The 15,818-nt window shown below is 36.2% G+C and overlaps 1 protein-coding gene across 1 annotated transcript in view; it reads left to right on the forward strand.

Annotated features, from left to right (window-relative positions):
* Positions 1-15,818, forward strand: part of ildr1a (immunoglobulin-like domain containing receptor 1a) — a 52,650-nt gene that overhangs the window by 12,900 nt on the left and 23,932 nt on the right. The window lies entirely within an intron of this gene.

Genomic DNA, 15,818 nt, shown 5'->3' on the forward strand with positions numbered 1-15,818 from the left:
TTTCTGTGCATACGCACTGTTTATACATGAGGCCCCTGGACTGCAGGAAGACCAATTCAGCACCGGGACTCTTCTACTACGAAGTCATGCTGTTGTAATAGATGCAGTATGTGGTTTAGCATTGTCTTCCTGAAATACGCAAGGCCTTCCCTGAAAAAGACATTGTCTGGATTGGATTGGAGCATAGAGTATGTTGCTCTAAAATCTGTATATACCTTTCAGCATTGATGGTACCTTTCCAGATGTGCAAACTGCCAATTCTATAAGCATTAATGCACCCCCATACTATCAGAAATGCAGGCTTTTGAACTGAGCGCTGATAACAAGCCAGATGGTCCCTCTCCTGTTTAGTCCAGAGGACACAGCATCCATGTTTTCCAAAAAAGAATTTGAAATATCGATTCCTTTGACCACAGAACAGTTTTTCACTTTGCCTCAGTCTATTTTGAATGAGCTTTGGCCCAGAGAAGACGGCAGCGTTTGTGGATCATGTTCACATATGGCTTCTTCTTTGTATGATAGAGCTTTAACCTGCATTTGTGGATGGCACAAGAAACTGTGTTCACAGACAGTGATTTCTGGGAGTGTTCCTGAGCCCATACGGTGATTTCCTTGACAGAATCATGCCTGTTTTTAATGCGGTGCCACCTGAAGGCCTGAAGATCACAGGCATCCGATACTGATTTTCAGCCTTGTCCCATGCACACAGAGATTTCGCCAGATACTGTGAATCTTTGATGATATTATGTACTTCAGATGATTAGATATTCAAAGTCTTTGCAATATTGCATTGAGGAACATTATTCTGAAATTGTTCCACAATTTGTAGATGCGTTTTTTTGCAGATTGGTGAACCTCTGCCCATCTTAACTTCTGAGAGACTCTGCCTCTCTAAGATGCTCTTTTTATACCTAATCTTGTTACTGACCTGTTGTCAATTAACCTAATTAGTTGCAAAATTTTTCTTTTTAGTATCACTTAACTTTTCTAGCCTTTTGTTGTCCCTATCCCAACGTTTTTGAGATGTGTTGCTGCCATCAAATTCAAAATGATAGACATTTTACTATTTCACAAAAAATACTCACTTTTAACATTTGTTTTCTATATTCTATTGTGAATAAAATATGAGTTTATGAGATTTGCTAATCAATGCATTCTGCTTTCATTTATGCAGCATCCCAACATTTTGGAAAATGGGGTTGTAAGACATAAAATGTTGTTTTTGGAAATAATATGGCTTATAAAAGGTAATGTAATAAGAGTTCATAATTGTCCAGAAAGCAGACGGGGATAGTGAAATTTTGAGGTAAGGGTTGTAAAAAAGTGAAGTGGAATTCAGGTAGAAGGTACTGGAATGGAAAGCTAGTTTAGGGAAAAATGTGCCTCATGATAGAAATGCTAAAACTGACAAAGTGTCTATAATATCTATACTGGAATATTAATGATATTAATTGATACTGAAATGGATAAATAAGAATTGTCTTATAGGGTGACATAATATTCATTAGTTCAGGAAACAAGTGACATATCGCTCGGTGCTAAAATCACTGGGTATGAAATTCAGTAAGTCAAGGGGCTCCCAGATCTTACAAATTTACTTACCCTAAGTTCTTGTCTATAAGCCGGACTCATGTATTAGCCGAACGTACTATAACCTATAACTAATAGAAGGGAGGGAGGTCAGTGGTCTCACTCGCGCCCATTTAATTTCTTTAAGGGGGGAGAGAGTGTGAGATATTGCCGTCCCTCTCACTCCCCGCATGGCGCGGTTGGAGCGGCTGGAGCGCGTTCTTTCTGCTCTGGGCATCGCCGAGTCAACACGAGCGCGTAGCGGTCATTTAAATTGTGATTTTATATGTAAGCATATTTAAATATATATCGCGGATTTCTGCGGACAATGGGTCTTTTAATTTCTGGTACATGCTTCCTCAGTTGGTTTGCCCAGTTGATTTCATACAAGGGACGCTATTGGCAGATGGCTGAGAAGCTACCCGGCTTACTGTCTCTCTCTCTCTTGCGCTGACTATCTGTGATCCTGACGTATGGGGATTGAGCAGGGGGGCTGTTTGCACACCTAGACGATACGGACGCTCGTCTAAAAATGCTGAAAGATTATCTTCACGTTGCTATCTTTTGTAAAGCTGATTCCTGAAAAGACATGCTGCACAGTGCTTCGCATACTTAAAAGCTCGAAGGGCACGTATTGATTTTTGACTGAAAAACAAACTCTCCCTCTCTCTCTCTTTGTCTGCTCCTGACGGAGGGGGTGTGAGCTGCCGCCTTCAACAGCTTTGTGCCGCGGTGCTTCGCATACTTAAAAGCCAAACAGACATATTGATTTGTTTGCTTCACTCCTTTGAAGAGGAAGATATGTTTGCATTCTTTTAATTGTGAGACGGAACTGTCATCTCTGTCTTGTCATGGAGCACAGTTTAAACTTTTGAAAAAGAGACAAATGTTTGTTTGCAGTGTTTGAATAACGTTCCTGTCTCTCTACAACTTCCTGTGTTTCTGCGCAAATCTGTGACTCAAGCATGACAATATAAAAATAACCATATAAACATATGGTTTCTACTTCGCGGATATTCTTATTTCGCGGGTGGCTCTGGAACGCAACCCCCGCGATGGATGTATAAGCCGGACTTATGTATAAGCCGATATTCTATTTTTTCATTTTCACAACTTTTTTCCTTAGATAAGCCGCGGCTTATTGACAAGAACTTAGGGTAACTTTATAATATAGTCTTACTTGTACATCTTAGTGAAAGATACCATGCCGTGGTCTACAGATCCCACAGCAAGCCTGTTGTGAGTGTTTTGGGAACTTGTTTTTGAATTCCTCTGACGAATGTAAGATAAGTAATCTATAAATGTGGGAAAAATTAGGCAACTGTGCCTCTAATTCACAGAGCAATAGAAAACAACCGGTCTTGGTAAAGCTAATATCTATGTTCATAACTAAACAATGGATTACACAGGCATTCTTGGTGGGGGCATTCAAACATACCCGCAAAAGAAAAAAAAAAAAGATTATTTTCTGCAAGGGCATATAAATATCAAATATCTAAAAGAATAACCAATTATCTCACAAGTTAAGTATAAAATATTGTAGTAATTCTGTTAGCCAAATTACTAAACTAAAACTAGTGAAATAACCTCAGTTGCTGTTACTACATACATTCTGTATAAAACAAATGATTTTTAATGGTATTTCTACAGAAAGAATAAAGAGCAGTGGTGCGAGTATGAATATGCCTAATGCCTATAATATTGCCTAAAGTAATATTACAGTTGAGAACTTGAAATAAAACACAATACAGACCCAACAAAATAAAATAACAACATTCATCACTCAGTATATACACTCTGTATCACTGGTTGCTACTATAGCATTATAGCACCAAGACCATACAGTAGTACTGTACATCTGTGTATAAAGTGTAAAATCAAACCGTAGTTCGAATGCACAGATTGTCTTAGAACCAGAATCAAACAACACCTGATAGAGTAATGCCTCTGCTATTAATTGGTTGGTTGGTTGTAAGGATTCATACAGTATGTGTAATTACATGCCCTTTTTCAGGTCTTGAATTTCTCCCCTATAATGCTGGTATTAGATAATGCACAACTATAGTACTGTGCAAAAGTCTCAGGACACGTGGAAAAAAAAAATCTGTAAAGCAAAGATGCTGTCAAAAAGTAATAAAGTTTCTAAGTATCAACATTATTATAAAGAGTAGTAAACAGTAAAATAAAAAAGTCATGTCAGTATTTGTTATTCACCCCCTTTGCCTTTAAAACTGCATCAATTTTTGTAGGTAATCTTTTGTGTAGTTTATATAAGAAAATCAGCTGATAGATTGTTTCAGGCATCTTGAAAAATGTGACACTGTTCTTCCGTAGACTTGGGCTGTCTTGCTTGCTTTTGTCTCTCCAGGTATTTGCAGACAGCCTCTATGTTGAGATTAGAGCTCTGTGAGGCTATACCATCCATTGCAAAAGATATTTCTTGCAGAATGAAGTTGGGACTGATTCAGATGCTTCCCTGATGGGGTTATGTGATGGATAAGAATCTGCTTGTACTGTACTTCTCAGCAGTCAGAATTCCACTATTTCTGACCTGACCACCAGCTTTATATGCAGAAATGTAGCCCCAAACCTCCACTGAATCTCTGCTATGCTTCAGTGTGCCAAAATTTGCTAATTTTGACTCCACAGTCTCAAAGCACTTGCTGCCATTTTTCAGCACCCCAGTCCCTGTGTTTTAATGCATAGGCAGTCTTTATGGATTTATGGTAGTAACTCATCCATGAAGACAATTTCTATGGACTGTTTGGAGATGAAGCTGGGTCGTTTGGTTTCTGTCATTTTAAAACTGATACTGGTACCGGCTTTCTTCTAGTTTTAAAGACACACCAATCTGATCTATGCTGCACTCCATTTCCATGGCCACCCTCAGTGTCTCTGGTTCTCTGTCTTGCCCTTTCCCTTGAGCTTCTTCAGAAAAACGTAGGCATCACGTCTCGAAACTCATGTTTGCCACAAACTTTCTGCTTTGGGGAGACCTTTGCCAATGCAGAATTAACCACCTTGTATTTTGTAGCAATCCTAACTCTTGTGGGCGAAGTGGTGGCTTTGAGGCTAGGGATTTTGCACTGGTATTCATTAGGTTGCTGGTTCAAATCCCATAAACGCCAAAAGTGACTCTACTTCATTGGGCTCTTGAGCAAGGCCCTTAACCTGCAATTGCTCCGTCCTGGGTATGACGTTAATATGCATCCAGCCCTGGATGTAGGCCCTCCAACCTGCAGGGAAAAACCTGGGGGTTGGTGGCAGAATTGGCACTCTGGCCACCATAAAAAACCTCACACTGGTTCCATTCCATCTGAACTTGTGTCAGCTTGGTATGTCATTGGTCATTTGCACCTTTTTGTTTAATCCTTTAGATTATTGAGCTATAAAGTAAATGTTTAATGAAATACAAACATTTCTGTTAAATTGAATTTTTTGTAAAATGATTGTTTGAAAATCTGAAATTTTCAATTTTCTATGGATGCACTAACACAGTAGAGAAAAATAAACATCTGAAACAAAATTTGTCTACGAATAGTGTGCCTATGGTGTTTGCACGCTGCTGCGTATATTTCACCCTTAACATTGCTTGTGTATATGAGCTTTAAAGAAACTGGACAAGGCCTTCCACCACCACTTACTGTAATATAAAATACACAATTAGTAGTAGACCATGTGTTAAGCATTTAAACTACTAAACACAAACTCAAAACCAAAACCAGCTACAACTGCTACTGACAGCATCACTATAATCGAATATACACAAAACGAATTTTAAAAATGTTAATTCTTAGCTGGAGAGGTTGTTCTGTTTTTACCATCTTTTACATTTGAAAGGTGGTTATTTTAAGTCTGTGAACAGTATTGTTCTCATTTTCACAAAGTGCATACACTGTGTAAGACCAGAAGCAGACATGAAAGAGGGTTGGTGTGGTGCATGACTGTAACCCTGTATAATGAAAATAAATCTTTGGGGGGTGGGTGATCTTTTTACAAAGATAGCAATATCATCTTTTTAGACAGGACTCTGATACATAACTAACTCGGACATGGTTAACCTTCCAGTCAAATGGGGACATGGAGGCCCAAAAACTGAAGTGATGTCAGCAGTTCAATGGTCATCAATCTTCTTTTCTGCAGCAAGAGAAAGAGAAGGCATTAGCATACAGTGGCAATCCCTGGTTTGGTAGGTAACTGCCATCACTAGAGCCCTTAAGCTGCTTCCCAAGCGTGCACACGTAGTCTGACAGGGCAGACAATATGCTGACATACAATTATGAGCTTTACAATCACAAGATGTCTTGACTATTCAGATGTTCTGTGTGAATTAATAAAGCTAATGTAACAGATATTTAAAATGGAAACAATATATACAGTGTAATGTCTGAATAAGTGAACTGAATGAAAAAGTTGCTTCTAAAATATGGAACAAATATTTTGTTAATAGTAAGATAGGGCTCCAAAATTTGAAAAGATATACAGGGCTTTCCCAGGAAACATTGTCCATGTAGTAACCCTTTCCATGGTATGAATGGAGTGGATGAATTACAAAACTCAACTGAGCACTTGTGTTTGTTGTTTTAGGAGTGTTCTCCATGAGGGGGAAGTTCAAATTAGGACTCCAAGGCTGGGCAGCAATCTATTTTTAATAAAACAATTATGTATAAGTAAAGAAAGAGCTAAATTGCCAATTCTGTGTTGTGTTGCTGGTTTTGAAATATAGTATTTTATGGTGACAAATGATAAACATGGATATAAAGGAAGAAGTAACTAGTGGAAAAAGAGGGATGAAGCCAAATTATGTTTATGTGAGAAAAGGAAAAAGAATAATAGAAAAAATAGTCTCTGCTACCAATCCTAATGGACATTAACTTACGCCTTACAGAAGAGCCTGCCCTGCGAGTATGTTCTTCATCCGTCCAGCTCTATAAAACTGTAAGTGGGTACTTGTTTACCTTGTGTGGAATCTGTGATTGAAAAAGAAATTGCAAAATGGGACGATTAAAAACAAGGACCACAAAAGCAACCATATGAGTTTAACCTTAAAAGTCAGAGCCAAAAAAAAATTATGCAAGCAAAAGGTGCAAAATAAAATAATGAAACCTTTAGCACTTTAGTCTTTATTTACACAGTAGGCATGTTAAACTTAACATTGCCATTTTTGTATAAAGAATAGAGATTAGACAATGGGATACTGGTAGGGGACTAGTGATGGACACTGCAAGCAGGGATCTCTTCACAGAGCATTTCACCAGTGGACCTGGAGACTGAATGGCGCCCAACTGCTAATTTTGACATCTGCGACGTCAAGATAGCCAGCAGATCTGAGCCAGTGTGTGGTTCATGTGTGTGTGTTTTCTGCTTAGACTAACGGAAATAAGTACATTAGATGTGATGCTAATTATTTATTACAGGCAAGCTTTGGTTCCTGTCATAGCTTCTGGAAAATGTGATATTCAATTGAAAAGTTCCCTTTTATATGGAATGTTTTCCATGTTTGATTCCTTTCTCCAGTCTGTATAGATTGCATGTTGTTCTGATGTTTTTTTCCAACTCTGACTTGCTCCCACATTTTAAAAAATGTATACGTTTGAACCTGTAAACTGGGTTCAATCTGAATAGATGTATATCTTATGACTGAGTGGCCTCCAGTTCAGGGTTGATTACTGCCTTACCTATGGTGTTACCTGGATTGACTCCTAGACCATACAACTCTACACTGGTGGACCTAGTGAATCAAGGCTATTAATGAGTGGACTTATACACACAGGCCTCTGTGAGTTACTGTTACTGTTAAATATCTTTTATTGAATAAGTATATATTTATAGTTCTTTTATTTGAGTTATCTCCTTTAAATATTGTGGTTTAGTTAAGATTATTTTTTTAGGAAAGTCTTTGTGAGGAAGCCAGAGTACTCATTGACACATGAGGGATGGGCTGTTAATCAAGTGCAGGTTCCTTTGACTGTGCAGATTATGATGCCACTGTGCCACCCTTTCATTTTAAGTGTGCTGAGCAGAATTAAAAAAAGAATTGCAAATGAACCAAGCAAAATCTGTTCAGAGTACAATAAGTTCATGCATAGATGTCTGGGGTTTATTTTTTATTTTAACTCCAGACAATTTAGGAAATCATTTTCTGAGGTTTTGGAATTATTAAAAAAAAAAAAAAGGATAGCTTGGTAAAAGTTGTATTAAAAAAGGCAAATATTAATGTATTTCTTGACTGCGTTACTTTTGTGTTTTTTCCAAAGAGTACTACACAAGAAAAATAAATCAAATATTTTTAATGTGTAACAACACACATGCCAGTGTTCTCCATGGAAAAAAAGGAGTTTACCTGTTTAAGAATTTCAGTTGTCCGTTTGCCTGCTGTTAAGGTTTTCATACTTGTATTACCTGCATATCTGGATTATCCAGGTCAGCGTTACGTGGTGTAGTTTTAAGTAACAGGTTTCTTTGTTTGTTTTTGAATTTTAGAGAAGTAAAGGAAGATTAAACATACTGCACACGTGAAAAAAGAAGTCTGGTGGTTTTATTAAGCTGCTGGCAATGCCATAGTTGATGTGTTAATTTTAACTCAATATTCATTAGAACGTGCCAATTTAAATAAAGGCTGAGCTTTTGACAAGAGAGAGGCATATCTGGAGACCAGATTCTGAACTATATATAGGGAAAACACTACCCACTTTTTAATATTTTGGAGTGGACAGGAAAGTGAATTAAATGTATTCTTTCAAGCACAGAGGAAAAAAAACAGTTTAGTACAGTAATTATTATTACTAATCTTGTTTATCTCATGCTTCTTTTAAATGACTGCATAAAGATATTTTACAGATACTTAAAACTTGTTTGCAAATAAGGTAAATGCAGAAATGACTTGTAAATGAGCCAAAACTTACTAAATGAAAAGTTAGCAAAAATAAAATGGGTGAAAACGGTTACAATTTATAATGTTAAAATGACTGTTCTTGACACAAGGAGGCTTACAAACGCATTTCAAGAGCTGTATTCAATGTGAAAGTCTTGTGATTGTGATGTTATTAAAATTACTGGATTATGGCTAATTGATATGATGGGGTAGAATATAATACCTGCGATTTTACATTTTTCGGGAAAGATAAAACAATTGGAATCGGGGGACTCGGCCTCCAAATATTAATAGGCAGTAACAACAGATCTACCAACTGGACTTTGGGGCTGGCCACCAAATCCTCAGAATTCAATCAAGTACATTGCATTTAACAAAATAAGCATTGTGCACTATAAGGATATAATTATCTGATCATTAATCATCGCTGTATGTTAATGTGAAATATTTAATAATTCCCAACAAACTTGTGTGCTATAAATCATGGATTGTGTTATTTTTAAAAACAATAAAAGAAATCCTAAAACAGAAAAAAAAGGCTAAAATTGTGGGCATACAGCATAACACAATAGACATCTTCAGATCAAAAAAGATTAAATTGCAGGCAAATGTACATTGAGATCAAAATCTATTTGGAGAGGTTAAAAATTTAATTTAGGGATTAAAAATTATTTGACTGTTTAATAAACTAAATGTGTTTAGTAAAGAGGTAAAACAAATGAAATATTGAAGCCCTGTGTTTAAGGGTTTTTGTGTGTTATTTGTGTTTTCATCACTAAGTGCGTTGAGGGAAAAATGAGATTTATATTTAGCACAGCTGGACCAAATTTGAAACTTACCGAAAATATCCAACCTACAAGAAGGAAGTTAGTTAGTTAATCCCATTACTTGTAAATCAATAAACCTTACTTCTGTCCCCTGTGTAATAAAGCAAACTCCAGTCAGAAATGGATCAAATGAGTATTTATGAAAACAATATTGTAAATGATAGCACAGATTTAGAAAGGAAAAAAACAACTAAAGACTTCAGGATTCTGAAGGAGGAATAATAAGGAATAGAAATACTTTTTGTCAGTTTTTTTACATACTGAATGTATTTCAGATTTTTTGGTTTACAGCTTCTGCATATCTTTTGCCTTTTTTGGAATTGTTTCCATGTTGTTTATGGCAATGGAGCTCGTTGATGTGCTGTTGAACTATGGAAAATACTTGTGAAGGCAATGTGATCTAGCTGGTATCCATGTCTTTAGATAAATTCTAAACAATAAACACTCATGCTTCAGTTATTTATGGAAGGTATCATAAGGTAGTTAGGGCTTCTTTGTTTTCTCAACTTCTTTTAGAGTGTCGGTCGGTTGGTCAACAATCTTTTGTTTTGTTTTTTTATTAAAATATATTATTTTGTTAGATTCAATTCCTTCTGCCTTTAACAGACTTCCACTTATCACAAAGCTAAAAGCAATTTACATCAGTGGTAACAACTTTGCATCTGGGCCAAAAAAGAAATTGTCATGCCCATTAACACTACACTTGGCTGTATTCTGTCCATATCATAACCACTGTTATCCATGTGGCATGTGACTCTTGTCTGGTGGAAATGGTTTAAAATATTGAGTGATGTTGTAAAAGTTGCACATGGCACCACAGGTGGAAGAACATAGAAAACTGAGAAGATTCCAGAAAGGTTTCAGCAAGACCAGGATAACCTTCACAAATGGACCAACCCATGGAAAATGTCAGCAAGTGTAGGGTTTAAGTGGTAGTAAAAGAAACATTATCAATATTAAATGAGCAATACTAGTTAAGATATTGGGATGACTTCACTATCAACTGATTTTACACAAGCAAAACTTGTTAAACGTAACATAAAAATAATGGGGCAAAAAATAAACAAAAAAAAAAAAACCTGCATCTCTTACAGAGTACATGTTTGTACTCAAGTTCAAACTTCCATCCAAGATGTCTGAGTTGAGTTTCATCCAGGGTTTTTTTATTTTTGAATTATTTTTTGTATGTTTATGTGATTTGTTAGTCTATGAGGTAGTACTTGGGTACTTTACATATAAGGGCCAGGTTATGCTTGACGCTCGGAACGCTTACAGTACATTCATGCATCATGGCTGCTATGCGTTTCCAGCACTTTTGTGACATGTTGTCAGTAATTAACACAATTATCAACATCTCCATAGTGACTAAGATACCTCTCAGAACAGCTAGCATCAAATCACCAGCCCTTTGAAAGTGGATGTGGAAACATGCACAATGAAATGGAAGCAAATTCAAGACAGATATGTCTGTGCAAAGCAGGAAATCTCTGTTCTATCTTGCAATGGACGAATCCCCACTTCTTTCTTAATGTCATAACAAGCCACATTGCAGTTCCAACAGGATCAATATGCGTGCTTTGATGTTTGATGAATAGTTTGATGCAGTGAAGTAAATTATCAAACTTAATTTCTGACATATGAATATATTCACCTGGTGGAATGTTCCATATTTACATGAAGTATACATGCAAGTATAATTATTACACTGCTTGCATAGCGACACCATCCATGTACGTAGCATCAGGTATATCCTTGCCCTAAATGTGACTCTATTCTTTGTACTCTTTTAAGTGATACCCTAGGAGGCAGAGCCACCCTGATATCACCCCTCCTTAGCCCTCTCTCTAGCTATTTAGAGAGAAGAATTTTAGGAGTCAATAGTGAGTGTTATTTCTTCTTATGGATTTTCTGATTGTTTTCTGCTCTCGTTTGTGGTTTCTAATTACAGATTGTGTTTTGGGACTTTTTCTTGTAGGCTGCCTTTTTTGCTACTTTAAACTTTATTTTCATTTATGAATAAAAACCATTTATAAAGATTCATCATTTTGAAACTTTAAAATATATATTTGAACATTAAAAGCCAGTTTACCTGTTTTAAGGCTTACTTAAAATGAAGCCTGCTGCTAGTAGTTGGGGCTGGCTGGTTTAAGATGAGGTTATTTTGGACAGGTCAGTAAAGGCCTACTTTGTGGCTAGTTGTGGAGACCTTTAAACCCTTTCACCATATCGCTGACTCCAACTACAAACAAATAACTCTGGATGAAACACAACATTGATGGCTACCAAAAAGCCTTTAGTTTTTCAGATACTAAATCTAATCAAGAACGTAAGTCTGCAAATCAGCTCTCTGCACTAAATGTCCTTTCTCATAATGAGTAGTGTGGAAATTTACAAAATATTTCAAGGTGGCAAAAATGGTTATTGCTCTTGAAATAACTGGTGTTCAAGAGTACCAAGGAAAGCCCCCTGAACTGTCCATGTACCTCGGGTAAAGCACATCTCAGTGATCCTTAAAACTGACTGATTTTTAGTTTTGTCATCCTATAATCCATAATCCATCTGATTGAAGGTGCAGTTATTACATTTCTACCCAGTTGTGGAAGGGTTAAGGGTATTGAAGGTGCTTGAGAAGTCAAGTGGCACAATTCACTGAACTCCCAGGCTTTTTCAAACTGAAGCATTAGCTGAATTTTATCTCTGAGCGTTGTCAGCCCAATATGTAGACAACAATTGTTTAATGTTCATCTGTACACAGCACTTCATTCAAGTTTCTAAATTGTGCATTGATATGATAACTGCTTACATTTCACCTGGCATCAAGTGCACTTGTCATCCCATTTGATATAAAATACAAGCATTGCAGAAATCAGAACATTTTTAAATAACCAACATTAGTGTTTAAAATACTTGACAAGAAATAAACTTAATACATTTGAAGATCATTCTGTTTATATTTTTGGTACTAAGTATCCAGATGCTAAGCCCAAATCGGCAGTAGTAATCGTCTATCATTCCAGCTGTGCATTTATGTCCACTTATGTTGTTGACCTGCTTTGCTTCTTACACCGAAGTGAAATTTTGATACTTTGGCGACATTGAGAGGTGCTATTGAACCGACTATGAGGAGACACGTAAATAAAACTGGTCTTGTATACAGTATACCAAATACTGTTATTTTAATAATTTCTGTATCCTTAAAAATAGCAATTAATAGTAATGATTATATGCTTTTTGCTGAAGATTATTTTAAAACTTGCCTTTATCAAGCAAAGACATTAAACACTGTATTAGAGTGATTCCAGTGTTGCATCGATCCAGCACAAACATCTCCCTGAACAAGCACTACATGTCAACTGTGAAATCCTCACATCCTGACCAGCCCTCCCTTCTAAGCACTTAACCCCTCCAAGAAGTCAGTTATGAGAGTGCTGCTAAGTGAAGTTTTGAAAGGAAAAAAATATTTGCAAATCACACTATTAGAGTTTCATTATTAATTTTAGCAGTGGATTAAATGGTACATTCATGCATTTTAACTCAAGTAAGCGTGAACTCAAACTTGAACTTTTTTTCAAAATATTCAGAGAGACAGACTCAACTGAGTGTTTTAAGAGACTCTTTAAAACAATTACCACAAGGATTATTGATTTAAGTGCATTTTAAAGTGTCTTGTCACTTTTAACCGTTTTATACACACTTTGTGTCCTATTGCTTTTTATTCTTATGTATTTATTTATTAAAAACTTCTAACATCTAAGACCTTTTATGTCATTATTACAAAATTACTCTGTCTCCTGGATAACCTATAAAGTACCTAATCCTGAAATGTGCCATATAATTTAAGTATTATTCCTTGAAAACACTGTAGTTTGTAAAAGTTTTGAGTCTTTATCAGAATTATACGCGATAATGTCCTCCCAGAAATGCTGGCCAAGGTTTAATACTGGAGATTTCTGAACTGAATCAAATAGTGTGGTGGAGTGTAAAAAAAAAGTTATTAACCTCTAGCATATACATACTGTAGATTGATAAATGCTTTTGCATGTCTGTGATTATAAAATTAGTTTAATAGTTGTACAATGTTTAAAGGGAACAAAGTTGTGTAACCAGTTGTGGCTTTGCCACAGTTTTAACCCTACTAGATTAGATAACACTTTTGTTGAAGTGTCTGTGGTGGGGAAGAGAGGACCAGGGGTGTGCAGGGACACTTGACTTTCTGTTAGCTTGTAGCTTCAAATGTTTTCTATGAGGTGTCCTTAATTATATCATGGCAGTGTGTATGAATTTATAACATAAGTAAGAAAATGTATGCATGGCATGACTTTCCAGTGCTTACATGTTGAAATAGGATGAACAAAGGGAGTTGCCTTACATCATTGATCCAGACGTATACCAAAGAAGTCGGACCAGTATAAAGACAAGACTTCCCTCCTTCTCTGTCACTTCTCCTTTCTTTCCCCCTGGATCTGGACAAAAGACTGAATAAAATAAGACATCATGTCAAATGGTAGAATGTCATCTAAGTTGTATTGATATGATTTCATCAACACTCATTTATGTTCTGCTTCCATATATTTTGGGCATATTAACTATAATACATAAATAAAATGGTTTTTTTTTCTCCTGTCTTTTATAGTAGACTGTCTTTTCAATTGAGGGCATGTAAAAGGTGGTGCAACATAAGTATAGTAAAGGCTGAGATTTGTGCATTCTGGTAAAGTTTAAATAATAAAGAGCATTAAAGGAGAAAATAATGTCACCTAGGACTCTATCATAACCAAAAAAAAAAGGAAGCGTATAGCAGTGCATGTTTCTATTTAGGTTTTCTGTTTCTTTTTACTCTGTCCTGTAAGAAATCTACATTTATACTTTAATCCAGAAACAAACTCCAGCTGCATGAGGGTATGGGTTCAGTTGTCACTTAAAATGTGTTAAAAACCAAGTCGGACCTCAGTATCTGCGGGTGATTGGTTCCAGGACTGCTGAAGTCCCTTATATAAAATGGTATAGTATTTGCATATAACCTATGTAAATCCTCCCATATACAACCCCAATTCCAATGAAGTTGGGACGTTGTGTAAAACGTAAATAAAAACAGAATACAATGATTTGCAAATCTTTTTCAACCTATATTCAATTGAATACACTACAAAGACAAGATACCGAATGTTCAAACTGATAAACTTTATTGTTGTTTTGCAAATCTTCACTCATTTTGAATTTAATGATTATACACATTTAATGACAATATAAATGCTATATAAATTGTTTGTTATACTGTAATATGTAGGGAATAATGATTTCAGCAGTCGACTTGCTACTTTTCAAAAGATCAAAGATTTTCTTATCGAGGTAGCACTTTTGCTCCCTCTTAGCCTTTGAGGGATTGCTCCAACTACTTCATTGCTTTTTAGGGGTGATTTCTTCACAGAAACAAACACAGAATGTGACTGCAAGAGCTTCTTAGCACCTTGCATTCGGGATTGCCAACTGAACAGCTTTTGTTTAAAGAAATTGCCCAATACAGAGGGCCAACTGTACTACCTGTCTCTTCAACTGATTCTAAAAACCACTTTTAAGTAAAAGAACTGGCAATCTTATTTCTCTTTCTCTCTGGGCAAAGGAGAAATGCTGCCGGTTTTTTTGGATTCCTGTTTTAACTAATTATGTGTGTTACAGGGTCCCCTGCTGTCCTATATAATGGAAAGACAGCTATTGCTGCTCCTTGGTGTGGTACAGTAAACTGCTGCTCACCTGTATAATGAAGAGTGCATTTACTTAGGTGTACTTGTCCAGAGAACATAAACTGTCCAGTGAACCTGTAATGACTTGTCCAGTGTGTTATTATGATTCTTCAAGTACTGGGCCCATTGATGTGCCAATGCTCGCTTTCTCATTGTCCATATGGAGGATATTGCTTCTATCAGTTTCCTCCTAGCAATCCAAGTCCACTTATCGGTGGAATTAAAAGTACATTTCACTCATTGAATAGATGACATAATGAGATGAAAGTATGCATTCCTCATGCCTCGGCCATATAAGATGTGGTCTAGACTGGGCAATTGTACAGCCTGTCAATAGCTGTGTAAGGTCCAGAATATCGCTTGGTCTGTGCGTCTGCCTCTGTGCCAGGTGTCCATGGAGCATCATGTGTTAGGCTACTTTTTAAAGATTTCATGTTTAGTTTATGTAAAACCAAGTAAAATAAAAATGTTTAGCTTATGTGTTTTGTTGCCACTACATGTATGTTTTCAAACTTCTGTCTGGTATTCTTGTTTTAAAGTTTTGGCAGTTCCTAATCTTCACAGTTTCAGAGAGGTCGAATCACTGATGTTAACTACTTTGTTTTAAGCCATAACCTAGTTTCTCTTATAATAGTTCTTTTTTTGATTATAAAAAAGAATTTCATGCTTTTTGATACAAGGACTTTTCATAGCCATAAACAATACATCCACAGATACTCCAATGTCTGGTAAATGTTTGTTGTTTACATTTTTAATAATTTGTACTTTTTTTTCCACAAAATGTTTAATTTTCTTAAATTCCTCTGA

The sequence above is a fragment of the Erpetoichthys calabaricus genome, chromosome 4, assembly GCF_900747795.2.
Source record: "Erpetoichthys calabaricus chromosome 4, fErpCal1.3, whole genome shotgun sequence".
Classification (NCBI taxonomy): Eukaryota; Metazoa; Chordata; class Cladistia; order Polypteriformes; family Polypteridae; genus Erpetoichthys; species Erpetoichthys calabaricus.